Source organism: Balaenoptera musculus, chromosome 3, assembly GCF_009873245.2.
Source record: "Balaenoptera musculus isolate JJ_BM4_2016_0621 chromosome 3, mBalMus1.pri.v3, whole genome shotgun sequence".
NCBI lineage: Eukaryota > Metazoa > Chordata > Mammalia > Artiodactyla > Balaenopteridae > Balaenoptera > Balaenoptera musculus.
Window position 1 is genome coordinate 122679816 of NC_045787.1, and position 20263 is coordinate 122700078.

At 37.4% G+C, this 20263-nt stretch overlaps 1 protein-coding gene across 3 annotated transcripts in view; it reads left to right on the top strand.

Moving 5' to 3' along the window:
• Nucleotides 1–20263, top strand: part of STK32A (serine/threonine kinase 32A) — a 124227-nt gene that overhangs the window by 39985 nt on the left and 63979 nt on the right. The window lies entirely within an intron of this gene.

Below are 20263 nucleotides of genomic sequence, written 5' to 3' on the forward strand. Positions count from 1 at the left end.
CTTGTCCTTGAGGTCAGTATTTTTTTTTTAAAGCATTGTCATTCAATAGGCTGGCAAGGAATGAGTTCAGATGTCTTCTCACTCATTAGGTCTTTTTCCCCCTTACTTGTGGGGCAGGGACTTGGAGTGCAAAGTATGGCATCACTGGCAGAAGATGAGGTTGACTGTTAGGACTTGTACACTTTCTCCTTAAAGTGATTGGCAATCAACCTGATTTCCTTGCAGCATACTTCTTAAGCAGCCACATATATACCTGTGAGTTGGAAAAGGATGGGTGCTGCCTTTCTCACCAAATAGGCTTTAACACAACTGGAGCTAATTTATGTCAGTAGCTAGACATTAAATGACTGATCTGCTCTTAAAGCCATTATCATAATCCAAGCCTTAGAAGACCGGTGGAGACGCTTGCATTATCTATTACTTCCTGCTCTCTTCTTACCCATGGAGGTCTTTATGTGGCTGGCTAGTTTTGCTCTACATTTTAATGCATCCATTATGTTAAGAGCCAGTTCTTAAAGCTAATTCAGTATGACTGTTATTTAAATATGTATACCAAGCAGTTCTTACTTACTAGCAAAGGGGAAAAAAAAAAGAGAGATCTCTATTCAGAGAATACTAATGGAAAAATCATCGGAATGTCACTGTGTGTTTAGGGAGATTCTCTGGAGGAATCAGTGCATAAAACCTGTCTCCCTCCATCTTTAATTAATACAGTTCACTTAATACACAATTTGCTTGAAGACTCTGTGCCACAGTTGAAAAGAAGATGGTTCTGTGTGACTTGGAAATAGGTCTATTAGAGTTTATGCACTCTTCAGACACGGGGAAGCTCATTTTGGCCCAGCCTCGGTGTATTTAATCAGTATTTTACAATGGCCTATTCACAGTGCTGCCATGTAAAGAGTTAACTGGATGCAGCTCTTTCTTCCCCATCCTTAGCAATCATCAAATTGCCTTTTTTTCCCTCTCTTCACAATGATGATCCTCCCTTTGTTCAAACTCACATTGTCCTCCTTCAAAAGTTCAACCAACTACTTTTCTTCTTTTAAGACCAGGAACCCTTTGTAAGGGCACATTTAGCATTTTGCCCTCTCGTGCTTGTCTGTCATCCCTGAGGAGGCCATGTTGATTTCATTCTATTCCCATTTTTTTTTTTTTTTAATAACATGAGTGTTGTGAGACTTTAAGCTGGCCAAAGAGTATAGATTTTGCTACTTGCTCACTTGGTTTCATTCCAGACATCATTCTCTTGTCTGTGCATGCTGACTTGGCGATAACAGGATATATATCCTATTCTACACTTCTTCTCACTTCTGACACTGAATCTTACAGTGGAACCCTGGGCACCATTAACACTGATAGAAGAGAGAGAAGAGACAGCTCCACCCCCATGATTCAGTACCACATTAAGAACGGGAAACTGATAAGGGGCATTCCTAAAGGTACAGCAGAAACCCCTTTGTCTTTCAGACCTTGAGATAAAAGTCTTCAGACTTCAGCGTCTTTATTCCTTCTAATAAATGCTTTCTGCCTTACTCAGTACAGCATAGTAAATATAAGTGATCTTTCCACAACTATTAAGCACCTTGCAATGCTTCAGGAGGTGTGGCTGTGAGTAATTTACTTTATCATTTTTGAGTCCCATTGTTATAAGATACGCTTAATGTGTGTAATTTGGGTTGTTTCTGTGAGTGAAGTATGATCAAGTGCTCTGCCCGGTGCCCAGCACATAGTAAGCATCTTACAAATGGTAGCTCTTAATTTCCTTGCTCCATTAAGGCATAGCATTCTCAAGTGCCCATCACTGGTGGCCAGTGTGGAACCCCAAAAGACAAATCTGAAGGGTGCTTGGTCCCAAGGCATCCTGGCAAGTTGTGTGTGGTGAAGGAAGGGGGGAAGAGTCTTCAACTCATTCCCTGTAAGAGCTTATGTTTGTTTGGTCTTCCACCTGCATTCTGCAAATCAAAGAAAAGATTCCCTGTGTATTATGTACAATTTAATCGAGATTTTTCTATCCTGGGTTTAACTAGACTGAGCTTTATATCCCCAAAACTTCAGGAGCCGATTTTCTTAAGAAGCATTTTATGATTAACAAAATAATAGCAATATTTTTTAGAACTCTTCGGTACCCATTCATGTACTCTATTTTGCTGATATGTTGTGTAGGCCTGCCAATATTGCTTTTAATAATAATCTTCTCATGGATGCTCAAAATGTCCTCTGGGGATGTGTTCAGAAAATTCTGGTTTTCAGGATGAAGGAAAACACAAATTGTTTCTCGTTCAAGCAGGTTTTACACTAATGTTAAGAAGTCGGTTTATGAATATATTGGTATAAACACATACACATATGATCTTTGAAAACTTTTCTGCTCATTGCAAGTTGAAAAACAGAAAATCACATAGAGAAATGAAAATTCTCCAATAATCCTATCACCTTGAAACCACTCCTAACGGTGTGTACTTTCCAGTAAAATGTGTGCATCTGATTATGCATGGGTCCCATTCATTCCTTCACTCATGTATATATTTCCTGAGCATCACAATTTATAATCAGGGTTGCCAGATAAAATACAGGATGCATAATTAGATTTGAATTTCAGATAAGTAACCGATAACTTTTAGTAGATGTCCCAAGTATCACACAGGACATATTTTAACTGAAAATTACTCACTGTGTGAATTTCTAATTTGTGGGCATCTTGTATTTTTATTTGCTCAACCTGGGGACCCTAATTGTAACAGAGACCCGTATCGTGGGGATGCAGTAGGAGACAGAGGCCCTGATGTGTCCCACATCACCATAGCCGTGAGAGGCTTTTATTAGTCAAATAGCACATGAGGGGCTTCCCTGGTGGTGCAGTGGTTGAGAGTCTGCCTGCCAATGCAGGGGACACGGGTTCGAGCCCTGGTCTGGGAAGATCCCACATGCCGCGGAGCAACTGGGCCCGTGAGCCACAGTTACTGAGCCTGCGCGTCTGGAGCCTGTGCTCCGCAACAAGAGAGGCCGCGACAGTGAGAGGCCCGCGCACCGCGATGAAGAGTGGCCCCCATTTGCCGCAACTAGAGAAAGCCCTCGCACAGAAACGAAGACCCAACACAACCATAAATAAACAAATAAATAAAAAAAATAAAAAAAATAATCGAGTGTTAGAGCGAGCACTGCTTAGTATCGTTTCGATTAATTAAAAAAAAAAAATAGCACATGAATATATCAACCCTGAGAAGTGCATGAAGGAACTAAGGAGAAAGAGGGGTGTGGGCGGCGTGTGTTTTGAGGGTTTTCAGGGAAGGAAGGTCCCTAGTCTGGGAGCATCAGGGAAACACCTTCCGAATTAAAATTCAGCCTCTCCAGCCTCCACAGACCTGGCCCGACTCAGAACACAGTTATCAGATAAAGGCCACGTTATAAAGTGAAGGCTGCCTGACAGGGCTGGCATCCAAGAAAAGCAAATACAATCTTCCTGCGAGCCCCTCCCTGAGGGCCTCTAACAAAGCCCTGGCAACCCACAGCCCGCAAAACAATCGCCCCAGTCCTGCCCAGCACAGCCGATCCCCAGGTGGCTTTTGTTCATTGAGATTAAGCCTGCAGCTGCGCACAGCCACTCAGGGCTCCGAGCGAGCCTCGCCCCGTGTCTCCCGTTCCTCCCGTCCTGTGAACCCCAAGGGTCCTCCTGTGATTTCAGGAAATGAGGAGATGCGATTGTCTGTGTTAAGTGAAAAGGACCATTGGTACTGGGAGTGCGAAAAGGGAGCCCCGTGAGATGGCTTAACACAGTCACATAAATGCGTTCCCTGGAAGCAACCTCTATCATCTGTGACTGAGAGAGCCAGCACCTCTTCACGGAATCAGAGACCTTTGAGAACTCAGGGTAGATTTCAGAGTCCCAGCATCAACCATAATAGCTTCTATTACTTTGGGTTTTACATATATGTTCTCATGTATTCATCCCAACAACCTACGTGGATAGGGATTATTCTTCCCATTTTACACCTGAAGAAACTGAGGCTCAGAGAGGTTACACCATTTCCCCAGAGTCACACAGCCAGGACTCAAACCCAGGAATCCTGATTTCAAAGACCCTGCTCTTCCTGCTCTACTCTACCCTCCCCCACAGATGTCTCGTGAGACTCTCTTACAAAATACGTACAGAAATGCAATTTATTTTGCTGATCTTTCTCCACACCCCACCAGAACACAAACTCCATGACGCAGATATGTTAGTATCTTTTGTTTACTGCCTCACTCTCCAGCTCCTACAATAGTGCCCAGCTCACAGAAAGAGCTCAATAAATATATGTTGAATGAACGAATGAACAAACGAAGTGAATTAGCAGTGGGACTAGTCTTCTGGCTCCTGGTTTTTTGCTCTTTGCCCATCATACCTCTGCCACCTCTTGCACACTCACAAACGGCCCCATATAATCATGCCCATTCCAGATTCTTTGTAGGCCCTGAGGTCAGAGGGACCCGAGTTTGAATCCCTGTTTCGCCACTTGCTAACTGTGTAAATGAAGCAAGTTACATTATGTGTTTTCCTTGGTTTCCTCGTCTATAATTGGGAATAACAGCAATATCCATAGCAGAAGGTACTGCTACAAATAAGAACATGTATATAAAGCATCTCAAACACAGTAGATGCTTAATAAATGATGGCTTTAAACAAGCAACTCTGAGGCCCCTCCCAGAAATGACATGACCCCCTGCCCCCATAGCCAGAGATGATTCTAAAGATTCTTAGGTGGACAAATGCACCTGAACTTGAGCTGGCTTGGGCATTAGAAAGTCTTTTGTTCTAAAATTTTAACTCAAACAATTTCTTTGAATCTAAAATAAATGTCTTGGTATAAAATAAGGAAATACAGAGTGTTCTAATGAAAATAATAAATACCCATATATCGTCACTCAGAATAGCTGTTGTAATAGTTTCCTATTGCTACTTTAACAAATTACCACACACACAAAACAACAGCAACAAATTACCGCAAACTTAGTGGTTTAAAACAACAGGAATTGAAGTAGCTGAGGTTAAAGCTATTTTCATAATATACTGAAAACATTATTTTCCTTTTGCCCTGCATGGTTATTTGCACTGAAACTTCACAAACAGACAAAACTAATCAGAACAATGATTACCTATGGAATGTAGAGATTAACTAGAAGGTTGCATGTGGAAAACTTAGGCAGTAATTGAAAGATTCCATTATCTTTATTGTGGCGTTGCTCATAGGAGAGTATATATTTGTAAAAATTCATTACATTTTATACTTAATATCTGTGCATTTCACTATAATTTTCCCTCATTAAAAGAAAATGGAAAATTTTTTTAAAACACAGATGTATTATATTACAATTCTGGAGGTCAGAAGTGCAAAATCAGTCTTCCTGAGCTAAAACCAAGCTATCAGCAGGGTTGGGTTCCTTCTGAAGGCTCTAGGGGGAGGACTTGTTTCCTTACCTTTTCCAGCTTCTCCGGGCTGCCTGCATGCCTTGGTTCATGGCTCCTTCCTCCATCTTCAAACCTCTCTCTGACTTTCTGCCTTCCTCTTCCATCTTTTAAAGACTCCTGTGATTGCATTGGGCCCACCTGGTGAGGATGATTCTTGACCAAGCTCTAGCCAGTCTCCACTGGGCCCTCTTCTCAGCTAGGCCCCAACCCTACCCAATAAAGACTTGAACAAAACACTAACATCCTTTATAACAGCTCAAGGCCTCATCCTAGGATGACCCTAGCCCGCTTATAGTGCTTGCCTGAGAAAACTCAAGGCTGGAGAAAAATTTACTGTTTGTTCCACCAACACCTGAAGATAGGGCCCCTGTCTCCCAGCCACTGCGGAAGGGGAGGAGCCCAACTTCCATACACGGCTTCAGTTAACAAACCAGGTGGGTTTCACATGGACCCAACCCTACCTTCCCAGTTTTTGCAAGTTTTCACTTTCCTGGCTCTTCAGGTGAGTCCCTGCTCACCACCCTCTCTATTCCCTATTCAACAAATCAAAGTTGAGTTCAGTTCACAACTGGACTCTTTCTATTGCAGTAGGATATTACAGAGTAAACTCTCTCCTTACTACTTTAACCAGCGTCAGCTTTGTTAACTTAGGAAGAGATGTGATTAAATTAAGGATCTTGAGAAGGGGAGATTATCCTGAATGATCCAGTGTTGTCATAGGAAGAAGTTGTCCCTGATGAACTTGGATAGTTGGGGAAGAAGGAAGCAGTCCCTGAAGAAGAACTTGGCAGAGAACAGTCTTATCGTGTGGCTAATACATAGTACTTGTTCCATATAGTTGTTGACTGACTGACTGTTGGGCTAATGGCCAAGAAACTGGATCTTTATAATGCAGACTTATTCATTTATTCCTCAGTATTACAAATGATTCCTTAGAAATTCATTGGAAGAATATGTGGTAGCTTACATAGTATCAGAAGTAAAGCTTGAAGAAGTAGGTCTCAGGAGGGTGAGGGACAAAGGCAGTTCTGGGACTCTAGCTAGCAGGTAGTAATGGACAGGCCCTTAAGGCTATCTCAGCTGGGATGAATCAGCTCCAGCCAATTTTCTAACCTTGCATCACAGACTCAACGTTCAAAGTCCTGGGAGGGAATCCAATTGGCCTTGCTCAGAAACATGCCTACCCCTTGGCTAGAAGAAAGAGTGAAACAATAATGACTCCTAGATTGTTGGCCGGAGAAACTGGGTGAATAATTGTGTCATTCACTGAAGAGGAGCAGATTCACTGTCAAAATCAAGAACTCTCTTTAATTAACAAGAACTCTCTGTTAATTTTGAGCCGCATCTTAGTCATCCATATAAAGCTGTTGAATAGGCAATGAGTCTGGTGCTCAGAAGAGAAATCTAGAGTCAAAGGAGAAGTCCCACAAAACACGAATATGGGAATCATTGGCTTATAGGTGCTATTTAAATCAGAGGCTTGAAGGAAGCACCTTTGGAGAGAGATTACATAAAAGAAAAGGGCTGAGGACTCAAGACCTAGAGCATTTAATACAGTAGTTCTGACAGAGGAGGAAGACTCAGGGAACTAGACAAAGAAGGTACTCCCAGGAACCTAGCCAACAAGCTAGCAGTAAATCAGGAGAGAATCCTAGAATCAAGGAAGGAAAGTGTTTCAGAAAAGAAGGAATGTAAACCATTTCAAGTGCTGCAGAGAAGTCAAGAATAAGGAGACAACTGCCCACTGACTTGGGAAGGGATAGATGTGGTGACCTTGATGTGAGCCAACTCCAAATAGCTGGACAAAAGGTGGAAGGGAGTGGCTTGATCAGAGCATGGGACTGAGTAATTTTCTTTTTGGAGGGTGGAGTGCAAAGTGGTTTTGTTGTGTTTTGAGATTAATCCATGTTGTCACAAGTAGCAATAGTGTATTGTCATTTCTCTATCATAGTCCATTGTATGAATATCCCATGACTTATTTATACATCTTACTATTTTTTTATTATGCAACACAATTTTTAATTGAAGTATAGGTGATGTACAGTGTTGTGTTTTATATATATATATATATATATATATATCCTTTTTCAGATTCTTTTCCCTTACAGGTTATTACAAAATATTGAGTAATAGTTCCCTGTGCTCTACAGTAGGTCCTTGTTGGTTGTCTATTTTATATATAGTAGTGTGTTTATGTACATCTTATTATTGATGGATGTTTGGGTTGTTTCCAGTTTGAAACTTTTACAAATAGTCCTGCTGTTAATATTCTTCTCTGTATCTTTTGGTAAACAAAAGTACACACATTTGGGGGCAATAAACCTAGGAATTAAATCACTGGATCCTAAGATTTATGTAGGTTTACCTGGCAAACAGTTTTCCAAAGAAGTTGTACCAATTTATATTCACATCAGCAAGATGTGAGAATTCAAGTTACTCTAAAACCTCACCAACACTTGGTATTGTCAGTTTCTTTACATACAGGTGTTCCAGTAAATGTGTAATTGTATCTCATTTGGTTTCAGATTGAGTTTCCCTGGTGACTTAGAGTCTGGGAACATTTTTATATGCTTATTGGCCATTGGGAATCCTCTTTTGAGAAGTGCTTGAGTTTTTGGTCCATCTTTTTATGGTTTGCCTCTTTTTCTCATTGATCCATAGAAGTTCTTTATATATTCTGTAAACAAGTCTTTTTGAGGACGTAAATTATTTGCCCAATCTATGACTTACCTTTTCACTCTATAATGATGTTTTTTAAAATAATCATTAAAGCTTGACTTTAAATGTGGTATAATTTATCAACCTTTTCCTTTATGGGTAGTGCTTTCTGTGTCATGTTTACGTAATCTTTGCCCATACCAATGTGAAAATATCTATCCTGTTTCCTAGAAGCTTTGTTGTTTTAGCTTTTACATTTAGATCTATATTCCAGGACCAAGATTCACTTTCTTTCCCCATATGGCTATCTAATTAACCCAACACCATTTATTGGAGCTTTCATGCTTTCCTTCATGCATCACAGTAACACATTTGTTATTAGTCATCATATACGTGTGGGTTTCCAGACTTTGTTCTATTGATCTACTTGTGTACCTTGACACATTTATCACACTACCCTAAGTACTACAGCTTCAGACTGGTATAAGAATTCAGTAACATAATTCTCCTTCTTGATTATCTTGATTACAGCTGGACCTTTTCAATTCCATATAAATTTCATAATCAGCTTGTCAATTTGTATTTTAAAGCTGCTGGTATTTATATTGGGTTACACTGAATTTATAGACTAGTTCAGGGAGAATTAAAATATTTGAAAACTATTAAACCTTCCAATTTATCAAATACACACACACACACACACACACATAATTAAGGTATCCCTTAATTTCTGTCTTTAGTTTTCGTTTTTAGTGTAGAGTTCTAGCATATTTGTCTTTAGATTTATTTCTAGGTATTTAATGTTTTTAAATTATTATAAATAGTAATTGTTTATCAAAATTTAATTTTCTAGTAGTTTGTTGCTTGTTTACCAAAATACAATTGATTTTCAATATTGATTTTATGTCCAATGACCTTGTTAAGTTCTCTTATTCTTTCTACCCGTAGGCCTGTAGATTCTTTTGGATCTTCAATATTTACAATCACATCATTAACTAACAGTGACGGTATTAGTTCTTCCTTTCCAGTCTTCTTACCTTTTACTTTTGTGCCCATTGTATTTGCATTGAGAACAATGTCGAATATAGTGGACTTCCTTATGTGTTTGTCCTGATTTCATGGGGAAGGTTTTAGGGATTTCAAGATTTCATATGATGTTTGCTGTAAGCTCTTCGTAGATATCCATTATCACAATAAGAAAGTTTGCTTCCAGTACTAGTTTGCTAGAAGTTTTGATTATGAATGGGTATTAAATTTTGTCAAATGTGTTTTTGCTTTATCAAGATCATTTCTATTATGTGGTGAAGTAAATTAATTGATCTGCAAATCTTAAAACAACCTTGATCCTAAAATAAACCCTAGTTGGTCATGTTCTATTATCCTTTTGTATATATCACTAGACAGTATAACACATATTTTTAGGTATTTATTTTTATATATTATTTTTATTTATCAACATTTATTTTATTATGTATACTATATATATATTTTTTTCAACTGTGCATAAACAAGTTTGAATGCAGAGTATGAGCCAATCAAGAGGAAGGAGCTGGTAATGTAGGATAGAAAAGGGAAGATAGCCAGAGCAAGCTGCTGAAGGTGGAGAGATGGATGTGATTCAGGGCACAGGTAAGTGTGCTGGCCTTAGGGAGAAGCCAGGGCACTTCTTTCACTGTACTAGGACAGAAGGCCGAGTATGTAACTGTATATATTCCTAAAGTGGTGGATTTGTTGCTGGGCGGATGAAGTAGTTCTCATGCCATTGCCTCTGTGACACATGAGTTACCAACTGAGAATGAGGAATGGGCCCAGTATAGGAAATTTTGAGGAGAAAAGCTAAGTGACTGAAAGTGTAAAATTAATAGAGAATTAGGACTTTCTTAATATCTATTTGAGACTTGTGGTTAAAAATTTAAGTGAATCCTATCAGCACTGTTTGTGTTTTTTCTCCTCGGAGTGCACTTAATGGATATTAGTTTGTTTTCTGTTGCTGTTTTAAAGCATATAGGTGTGTTTAATCAGGATTGGAGTTTAGCTGGGAGAGGTATCCTCACTATGATAGAATTTGATGAATTGAAAAATATATTTGAGGAAGTAGACTCAAGAAGTAGACTCCTGGGCTTCCCTGGTGCCGCAGTGGTTGAGAGTCTGCCTGCCAATGCAGGGGACACAGGTTCGAGCCCTGGTCTGGGAAAATCCCACATGCCGCGGAGCAACTGGGCCTGTGCGCCACAACTACTGAGCCTGCGCGTCTGGAGCCTGTGCTCCGCAACAAGAGAGGCCGCGATAGTGAGAGGCCCGCACACCGTGATGAAGAGTGGCCCCCACTTGCCACAACTAGAGAAAGCCCTTGCACAGAAACGAAGACCCAACACAGCCATAAGTAAATAAATTAAAAAAAAAAAAAAAAAAAAGACGTAGACTCCTGGGAGAAACTTAAGGAAATCATACATTTGTGAAGTCTAAGACAGTTAATATTTTTGAGGTGTTACGCTAAAATATTACATGCATAATCTCATACATCTTCAAATACTAGTTCCTATAAAATAGGAATAGTATTTGTCCCCTTATAAATATGAGTCAGCTGAAGATGAGAGGTTTGATTCTTTGCCAAACTACAAAACCAGAAAGTCATGGCAAATCTACACTCTAAATCCCACCCCCCAAATTCTTTTAAACACTCAGTGTTAACTTATATTTTATTTTAATGTTGCTTATACATGTATCATTACTTCCAAAACTCTGAAACTGAACTTTAAAAAATTATACACCACTGCAAAATCAATTTTAAAACATTTCAAGAGCCTTTTAATATGATGAGTTATAATGTTTTAGAGAAACAAAATCACCACTTGCAACTTAATATATTTCAGTTTGAGATTGAAAAAAACATTATGCGTACTCCTGCTTCCCTGGTAGAGTTCCAAGGGCTGGATATCAGAACTAGAGTTGCATGGAAAGCCTCATGAGATGGGAGCAGAGACAAGAAAGATCAAAACATTTCTGAAGATGCAATTGATCTAGTTTGACTATAAACATTAGTCAGGTAATCGGAAGTGGGATGCATTAAAAATGAGAGACTAGGAGAAGGGCATGGAGGACAAAGTAAGAATCTCTGTATTTGGTATTTGGAAAGTCCTCTCCCTGCCCTGGAATTCTGAGACAGGGGCAGCTAGGTCAGTAAGGAAATAAATTGCTTTTCTGGCTAGAGAGGCAGAGGGGTAGATGATACCATGAGCCAGATGAACTTGCCCTCTCTCCACTTCATCCACTCTGGAGAAATGACCAATCAAAATGTATGACTCAGCACATCCTGGAACCCTCTCAGCCCAGCCACTCTCTGAATCACAAGTGGTAATTTGTGATCCGTCAGTGACCCAAACTCATCCCCTTGGATTGTCTCTCTGCAGGCAGTCTACAGTTCTCCAGAAGCACAAAAAGTGTTAACTTCTAACATTTTTTTCTCTGGACCCCTGATAAATTCTATGGGTAAGGGTCTGATTTAATTGTCCCTCATTATCATCTGAGCTTGGGGCTTGGCTCTTCCTTTTATATGGGTGGCAAGATGTTGTTATTCCCCTTTGCCTGTTTACTGGCTATATTATTCTCTGAGGTAACTATCTCAAGAGATCCTGTAGAAGATAATAATAGTTATATTTTCCCCAGAGAAGCTTCATAAATACATCTCCAGAGCCAGCACAGATGAGCTGACAGATCACAAAATAGCATTTAAAGCTCTGCCCAGAGAAAGGTCAGAGCTGGAGGAAATCAGCTACTACATCAGAACATCAGGAAAATAATCTGCAACCTGTTAGGTGTGACGTTTAAAAATCATCCACAATCTTTTTCATTGTGTAAATTATGGATTTTTGTTCATTTTATTGGAGGCTATAGGTTATGGTTTGAATCAGGCAAGTAAGTATGTGTATTACTGTCTCTGAGGCTTTTATGATCCCCTGCAATCAAAATTAGGTCCTTCTGTTAGTTTCTAGCACAGTATCCTGCACTTTTCCTTCATAGCCCTTACCACATTTTATAACTACATATTTGTTTATGCAAATATTTATGTTGTATAGATGATTAGGTTTAAGGCGAAGGAAACCATGTTCCTTGGTTTACTGTTTTAGCCTCATCACCTGTATGATAAATATACAATAAATAGTTGTAAAATGGCCACTGAATAAACAAGTGTTCATTATGTATCAAGATAATAATATATGCTGGGTTGCTGATGGATGGAGATGAGCAAAGCACAGATTCCTCAAAGTGTTCAGTCAAATGAGGAATTCAGGCAAAAAGAAACCTAATGGTTATGATACAATATAATACAATGCAACCATCTATAGCTAGGTTTCTGGAGTGTTCTGTAACAGAGAAATGGCTGGGTGCTGTGGAAGGGCAAAGAGGGATAACATCTAATTTATGTTTGGCAAGAAGAGGTCAGGAAAGACTAACGTAAAGGAGAAATGAACTCAGACAGAGTCTTTATGTCTCGTAAGATGTATATAAAAGTTTCTTCTGGCTAAAAAGGAAGTTTTAATGAACATTTATCATAACTATTATATGGTAGGTCCCTCAAATCCATTCTATCCACTGCCAAAAAGATCTGTGTAAACTCTAGATTTTACATGTTTATGAATTTTAGATACATGGGTTTTGAACCTGGGTATCCTGTACACACAAGATACACAAGCATGGATGAGGTCATCTATGTGTGTTTTGATGAGGGCATTTAAGGTGTGTTTCTTCCCTTTTAGAACATTATAAGACTACTTATGAGACAGAGAAAACGCACTTTGTAAGTTTGAAATCTTCTTACTCTACTGCTGGGTTTTTCTGAAGATGAAAACTTCTGGAAAGTTGACCACATATTCTAGAGAGAGAATGTGGGGAACTAGGTATTCTCATAAATTCCTGGTGGGGATTCAAAATGATACACCCTCTATGGAGATAATTTGGCAACATAGAGTCTAAAATTACGTATGCCTTTGTCCTTTGTTTTAACAAACTTTATCTTAGCAAACCCACTTCTAGGAATCTATCTCAAAGTAGTTCTGGCCAAAATACCAAAAGCCAGATGCAAAAAGTTTTTCACTATTGCAGTATCAGTAATAGCAAAAGGCTGGAAACAACCTGAATGTCCTTCAGTAGGGAACAGGTTGAGTAAACAAGTGACACCCATAAAATGTAGCACTACACAGCTGAAAGAGAGAATGAGAAGTATCTTTATATACTTTTATGGTCTGCTGTCCAGAATATACTGTTAAGTGGAAAAAGCAATGTAGCCTCAATTGATCTACAGATTCTACAAAATGCCTATCAAAATCTCAGCTAGATTCTTTGAAAAAAAATGGCAAGCTGATCTTAAAATTCATATATAACTTCAAGGGATCTGAAACTCAAGAAATTCAAGGAAATAGCTAAAACAGTCTCGAAAAAAAACAAGGTTGGAGGGCTCACACATGGTTTCAAAACTTAATCCAAAGCTACAGTAATCAAGACAGTGTAGTACTGGCATAACAATGGGTATGAAGCTGAATTGAGAGCCTGAAAACAAACCCTCCATTTATGATCAATTGACTTTTGACCAGTATGCCAAGACAATTCAATGGGTAAAAAGTCTTTTCAACAAATGGTACTGGGACAATGTGATATCCAAATGCAAAAGAATGAAGTTGGACCCCTACCTCACACTATATAAAAATGAACTCAAAATGGATAATAGACCTAAATATAAGAGCTAAAACTATAAAAACTCTTTTTAAAAAATAGGAGTAGATCCTTGTGATCTTGGATTAAGCAATGTTTTCTTATATATGACAACAAAAGCACAACTAATAAAAGAAAAAATCGATAAATTGGACACCATCAAAATTTAAACCATTTTTTCTTCAAAGACATCATCAAGAAAGTTAAAAGAGAACCCATGGAATGGAGAAAATATTTGCAGATCATATATCTGATAAGGGACCTGCATCTAGAATATGTAAAGGATTCCTACAACTCAATAATACAATGAGAGATAAACCAGCTGGAAAATGGACAATGGGTCAGAATAGACATTTTTCCAAAGAAGATAAACAAATGGCCAATAAGCACATGAGAAGATGCTCAACATCACTAGACATTAGGGAGATACAAATCAAAACCACAATGATATACCACTTCACACCAATTAGAATGGCTACTATTTAAAAAATTGGAATATAACAAGGGTTGGCAAGGATGTGGAGAAGTTAGAACCAGTGTGTATTGCTGGTAGGAATGTAAAATGTTGTGTGAAAAGCGGTTCTGCAGTTCTTCAAAAAGTTAAACATAGAATTACCATGCAATCCAGCAATTCCTATCCTAAGTATATACTAAAATAATTGAAAGGGATTCAAACAGATACTTGTACACTAATATTCATAGCGGCGTTATTCACAGTAATCAAAAGGTAGAAGCAATCCAAATGTCTGTCAACAGATGAATGGAAAAACAAAATATGGTATATGCGGAGAGCAGAATCTTATTCAGCCTAAAAAGGAATGAAATTCTGATACATGCTACATGAATGAACCTTGAACACATTATACTAAGTGAAATAAGCCTGATGCAAAAGGACAAATGTTGTATAATTTCACTTACATGAGGTGCCTAAAATAGACAAATACATACAGATAGAAACAGAGTTTACCAGGGGTTGGGGAGAGGGAGAATAGGGAGGTATTATTTAATGGGTAGAGTTCTTGTTCGGGATGAAGAAAAAGTTCCGGAAAAAGGTAGTGGTGATGATTACACAACATTGTGAATGTACTTAATGGCATTGAATTGTACACTTGAAGTGGTTAATATGGTAAATCTTATGTTATATATATTTTACCACAATCAAAAAATATTTTTTAAAAAGTTATTAATAGACAAATGGTGGTATTAAAAAAAACAGAGAGGGATAGGAGATTTTTTCTCAATATACCTTGTTTTGCAGACTTTGACTTCATAAAACACATAAATACTTTATGTAACTCTAAAACAAAATGAAAATTTAAAAACAATCCCCCTAAATGGAATGCATAATAAAACAAATGAACCCAAGTATCTATCCAGTTTGAGGCATAACCACACAGAAATGTACTATTTCAAGTGAGTTTCAAACAATGACTTTACTATATATCATTAGTGGAATTATACCTTAATGACAAAAAAGAATAGCAATATCTTAAAGTGTTTTCAGTAACGGTATTTTGAAGGTAATGTTTATATTGCTATTCTGAAAGTGTTTTACATCTATTATGGATAAAGCCAGCAGCATGGAGGGTAATTTGGTAAAAACCTGAGAGATCTCAAAATTGTTGAGAACTAGGATTTTCAGTAAGGAATAAAGGAGTTACTGATATAATAGTGATGAGATTAAGAGTCGCTGCAGTCTTGAATATAAATTGAAACTATCATTATGAATTTACGGTGCATTTATCTTCAATTACGTTTGTGTATGCATATATATATATATTATACCTATACTTATATCAAATATCTGTATGTATTCCTAGCTCTAGCCATTGAAAAGACCTAGTAACAATGACAATCCAATTGCAGCAGACACTTCTATCGCTCAGTCTGGAGGAGGAAATATCTTTTCATATCAGAAAGTCATAAAGCTATCAAAACCTACTAGGGTCATGTCAAAATAACACATGATCCAACTTGACTATGTTCCTACTGGCCAAAGAATGGACATCAATAAGGGTGATAACATCAAACCCATGATTTCATTATGATTTTTTAAAAAAACTTACTGATTGCTTTGGGAGGATTCTAGGAAACCAACAAATCATTTTGAAAAGTGATAAATAAAAGACTTCAGCATTTGTTTTACGTTTCCTGGATGAACTGTACCTCAAAGTAACTAAATAATTGCTGAAAGCCAATTTCTCTTTATAAAAGTATTCCAGCTAAAATACAAAGGAGAAATGATCGAATTCAAATATTACAACCCATAAGAACTTTTTGGATCTAGGCATTCAGATGCCTTTTTGGATCTAGGCATTCACCATGAAAAGAAAGACTTACTGATTATCTACCTCCTGCTCAAAGTACACACCACCACCTGTGAAGTAGTCCTGCCCGCCTCCCCTCCATCAGACCTGAATCTGAGCAAACCTTAAGATCTAACCAGCAATTTTCACAAAATACAGAGAGTTGTGAAACATGTAGAAAGACAAGCCAGAAACGCAAACAGCGCAAAATTCAGGCTGTGGAACTGCTACAGCAAAAATGATTTGGTTTCTTCAACAAAAAATTACTAGGAATAAAAGAAGAGTTGGTCAGGGAAGCTATAGAATAAAAAAACATCTTAAAGGCACATAAACCAAGGACAAAGTATGGACCTTGTTTGAATCCATTTAAAGGACCCAAATATTCTATAAAAGTTCCTTTTAAAAAGAAGACATTTAATCATATATTAACGCATATATGTGGAACCTAGAAAAATGGTACAGATGAACCGGTTTGCAGGGCAGAAATAGAGACACAGATGTAGAGAACAAATGTATGGACACCAAGGGGGGAAAGCGGGGGGGGGGGGGATGAACTGGGAGATTGGGATTGACATATATACACTAACATGTATAAAATAGATAACTAATAAGAACCTGCTGTATTAAAAATAAAATTCAAAAAAAAAAAAACTAAAAAATAAAAGCAGACATTTATAGAACAATCAGGGAATTGTGAATATGGAGTATTTGGTGAAAACCTCGAGTCTAGGTAATTTATATAGATTAGAAGCTGACTCATCTGTGTTAGTTCCTTTCCTGATGAGACAACATAGATCATTTTTTCTTTTTCTAATGGAAATATATTTGACATCTAACATTGTGCAGATTTAAAGTGTACAACATGTTAATCTGACACATTTATATATTGTAATATGGTTGCCATTGCGATAAGTAGCACCTTTGTTGAGTTATATAATGATCCCTTTTTTTTAGTGGTTGGAATCATTAAATTCTAATCTCTTAGAAGTTTATTGATTATAATAAACAAAGGAGACAAAATATATTAGGTATATCAAAGTAGAAATATTTTTGTTGTATTTATTAGGCCTTTTAAATATAAAAATAAAATGATATAATCTTACTGTTTAGATAACTGGTTATCTTATTTTCAAAAAAAATTTTATGCATATACCAGCATATTTGTGTGATATGTTTCCTTTTGTGGTTGTGTTTATATATCCTTTTTTTACTATATAGTTTTTATGTACACTAAGCATTCATGTACTGTAATGCATATTATAGTCTAAACATTTTCTTTCCCTCACTTTATCTCATAATATAATATCTTGAAAATCTTATCATATGAGAATATAGATTTGCCTTATTTTTTAAAAATTGCTCTATAATCAGTAACATGAATTTACCATAATTTATTCACATGTTCCCCTATTAATGGGCATGCAAATTGTTTTTGATTTTATATGATGTACTGTGTATCCTTACAAGTACATCTTGGTGTGATTTTTCAAGTGTATCTATAGTGAAAGTTTCTAGCAGTGGAGTTACAGGGTCAAACACCATGTGTTTTTTCAAGAGGTATTTCCAAATTGTCCTAAAAGGCACTTTTACCAAACTACCTTCCATCCAGAGCACATGAGAGTGCCCAGTTCTCCAAGCTGTCACCGAGTATGCCTCGCCTCCAGCCTTGATGGAAGTGTTCTCACTCTGACACACTGAATAGGAGTCAAACACGTTTGTTTAGGTTGTAAATTCCCTCCTTCTAAATTTACAGCAGAGAGAATTTAGATTCTTGTCTCAACTTGGTTCCCATGTTATCCTAGCCATGTACCTTTCTTTTACTTCAGTTTGTCATGCATGCTTTGGAAATTCAGTTCAAACACACACACACACATACACCAGCAACTGGGCATAGTTATGTATAAACTGTTGAAATCTGACTTTTGCAAACCTTAGGTTTTCTGTATTGTCATGGCAAATTCGTTAGATGAAATGATACTAGTTTGGTTTTATTTTTTGTGAGTTTCACACTAGACACACTTTGGAAAATTACTACAGAGCCACAAGAAGAGAAATATGATAGACCAGTGCTCCAAAGAAAGACAATGGGACAGTGCACCCTAACCTCCTCTTTGCCCATTCCTCAGGGATCTCTTCTCACAAGGGCTAATGATTTTCCTAAACCGTGAAAAGCTTGCTGTGGGCACTCCTCCCTGGTCAGAGTCTGAAAAACACAGATTTATTTTTCTACCATTTTAGTGCATAGGACAACACTGGTTCTTAAAAACACTTCTGTGGAGATCCCTGGCTGAAGACCAGAAATGTCCCACCATTGGAATGAGACTACCCAAGAGGCATACAAATTGAATTTTGAGAGCTGAATTGAAGGGCATGTAAATAAGTATCCTACTCCCTGACAGGACTTTATTATAAGCTTTAGATGCTTTTTTGTCTCATGAACTTTATTGGCCGCTGTGCACACAACATGTATATTAACTGCATGGGTTTAGGTGCAATCCCGCCTCCACAATTTCCTAACATGTGGTTCTTGAGCAAATATTTAATCTTTCTACACCATAATCTTTTCTTTTCCCCCTAATCACTGTCCTCTTTTTTGCAACAATTTTATTGAGGTATATTTTACACATCATAAAATTCACCCGTTTCAAGTGTTCGACTCAGTGATCCTAAGTAATTTTACTGAGTGGTGCAAGTCACCATAAATCAATTTTAGAAACTTTTATCCTGCTAGTAAGATCCTTTGTGCCCATTTAGTTAATCCCCATTCCAACCCTGAGCCCCAGGCAACTAATAATCTACTTTATATATCTATAAATTTGCCTTTTCTGACAATTTCATATAAATGGAATTATAAATATGTCATCTCTTGTGTCTCGCTCCTTTCGTGTAGCATAATGTTTATGGGGTTCATCCATTATGTAGCCTGTGCTATTAATTCATTCCTTTTTAGAGCTGAATAGTATGTCACTATATGGATGTACCACATTTTGTCTGTTCCTTCACCAGTTGATAGACATGTAGCTTGTCTCCAGTTTTGGGCAATAATGAATAATGCTGCAATGAACACTTGTATACAAGTCTTTGCGTAGAAATGTGATTTTACTTCTCTTGGATAGATACCTAAGAGTGGAACTGCTGGGTGACACGGTAATTTAATGTTTAACTTTTTGAGAGACTCACAAACTGTTTTCCAAAGTGACTGCACCATTTACATGCAACGTCTAAGGGTTCCCTTTTCTCTACATCCTAGAGCTGACATTTCTTATTGTCTATTTTATTTATTACAGCCATTCAGATGAGCATGGCATTTGTGGTTTTAGTTTCCATTTCTCTAATGCCTAGTAATGTTAGGCATCTTTTCATGTGTATCTTCTTTAGTGAAACATCTGTTCATATCTTTGCCCACTTTTTTCTTGGGTTGTATTATTATTGAATTGTAGTAGTCCTTTGTAAATTCTGGGTATATTCCTTTTATCTGTTACATATTTGGCAAATATTCTCTCCTAGTCTGTTGCTTGCCTTGTCATTTTCTTAATGGCGTCTTTTGAAGTGCAACAATTTTGAATTTAGATAAACTCTAATTTATCAAGTTTTTAATAGACCTTGCTTTTAGTATTGTATCTAGGAAAGTTTTGCCTAATCCAAGGTCTCAAAGATTTTATCCTGTGTTTTACTCTAAAAGTTTTGTTGTTTTTGCACTTACATCTATGATCCATTTAAGTTATTTTTATGTATGGTGTGCAGGTCTAAGTTCATCATTTTTGGATGAGAATATCTAATTGACCCAGCACCATTTGTTAAACCGATTATCTTTTCCTGGCATCTTAGTCAAAAATCAATTGACTATAAATATAAAGATATATTTCTGAACTCTTAGTTCTGTTCCATTGACCTATACCTATACATTATGCCAGTACCACACTACGTTGATAACTACAGCTTTATAGTACATTTAGAAATTGGGAAGTGAAAGTCCTCTTATTTTTTTCTTCTTCAACATCATTTTGGCTATTCTAGGTGTTTTGCATTTCCTTATAAATTTAAGAGATGCATGTCAATTCATACAAAAACAAAAAGCCTGCTGGGAATTCGATAGGAATTGCACTGACTCTATAGATATTTTGGGGCATAATTGACATCT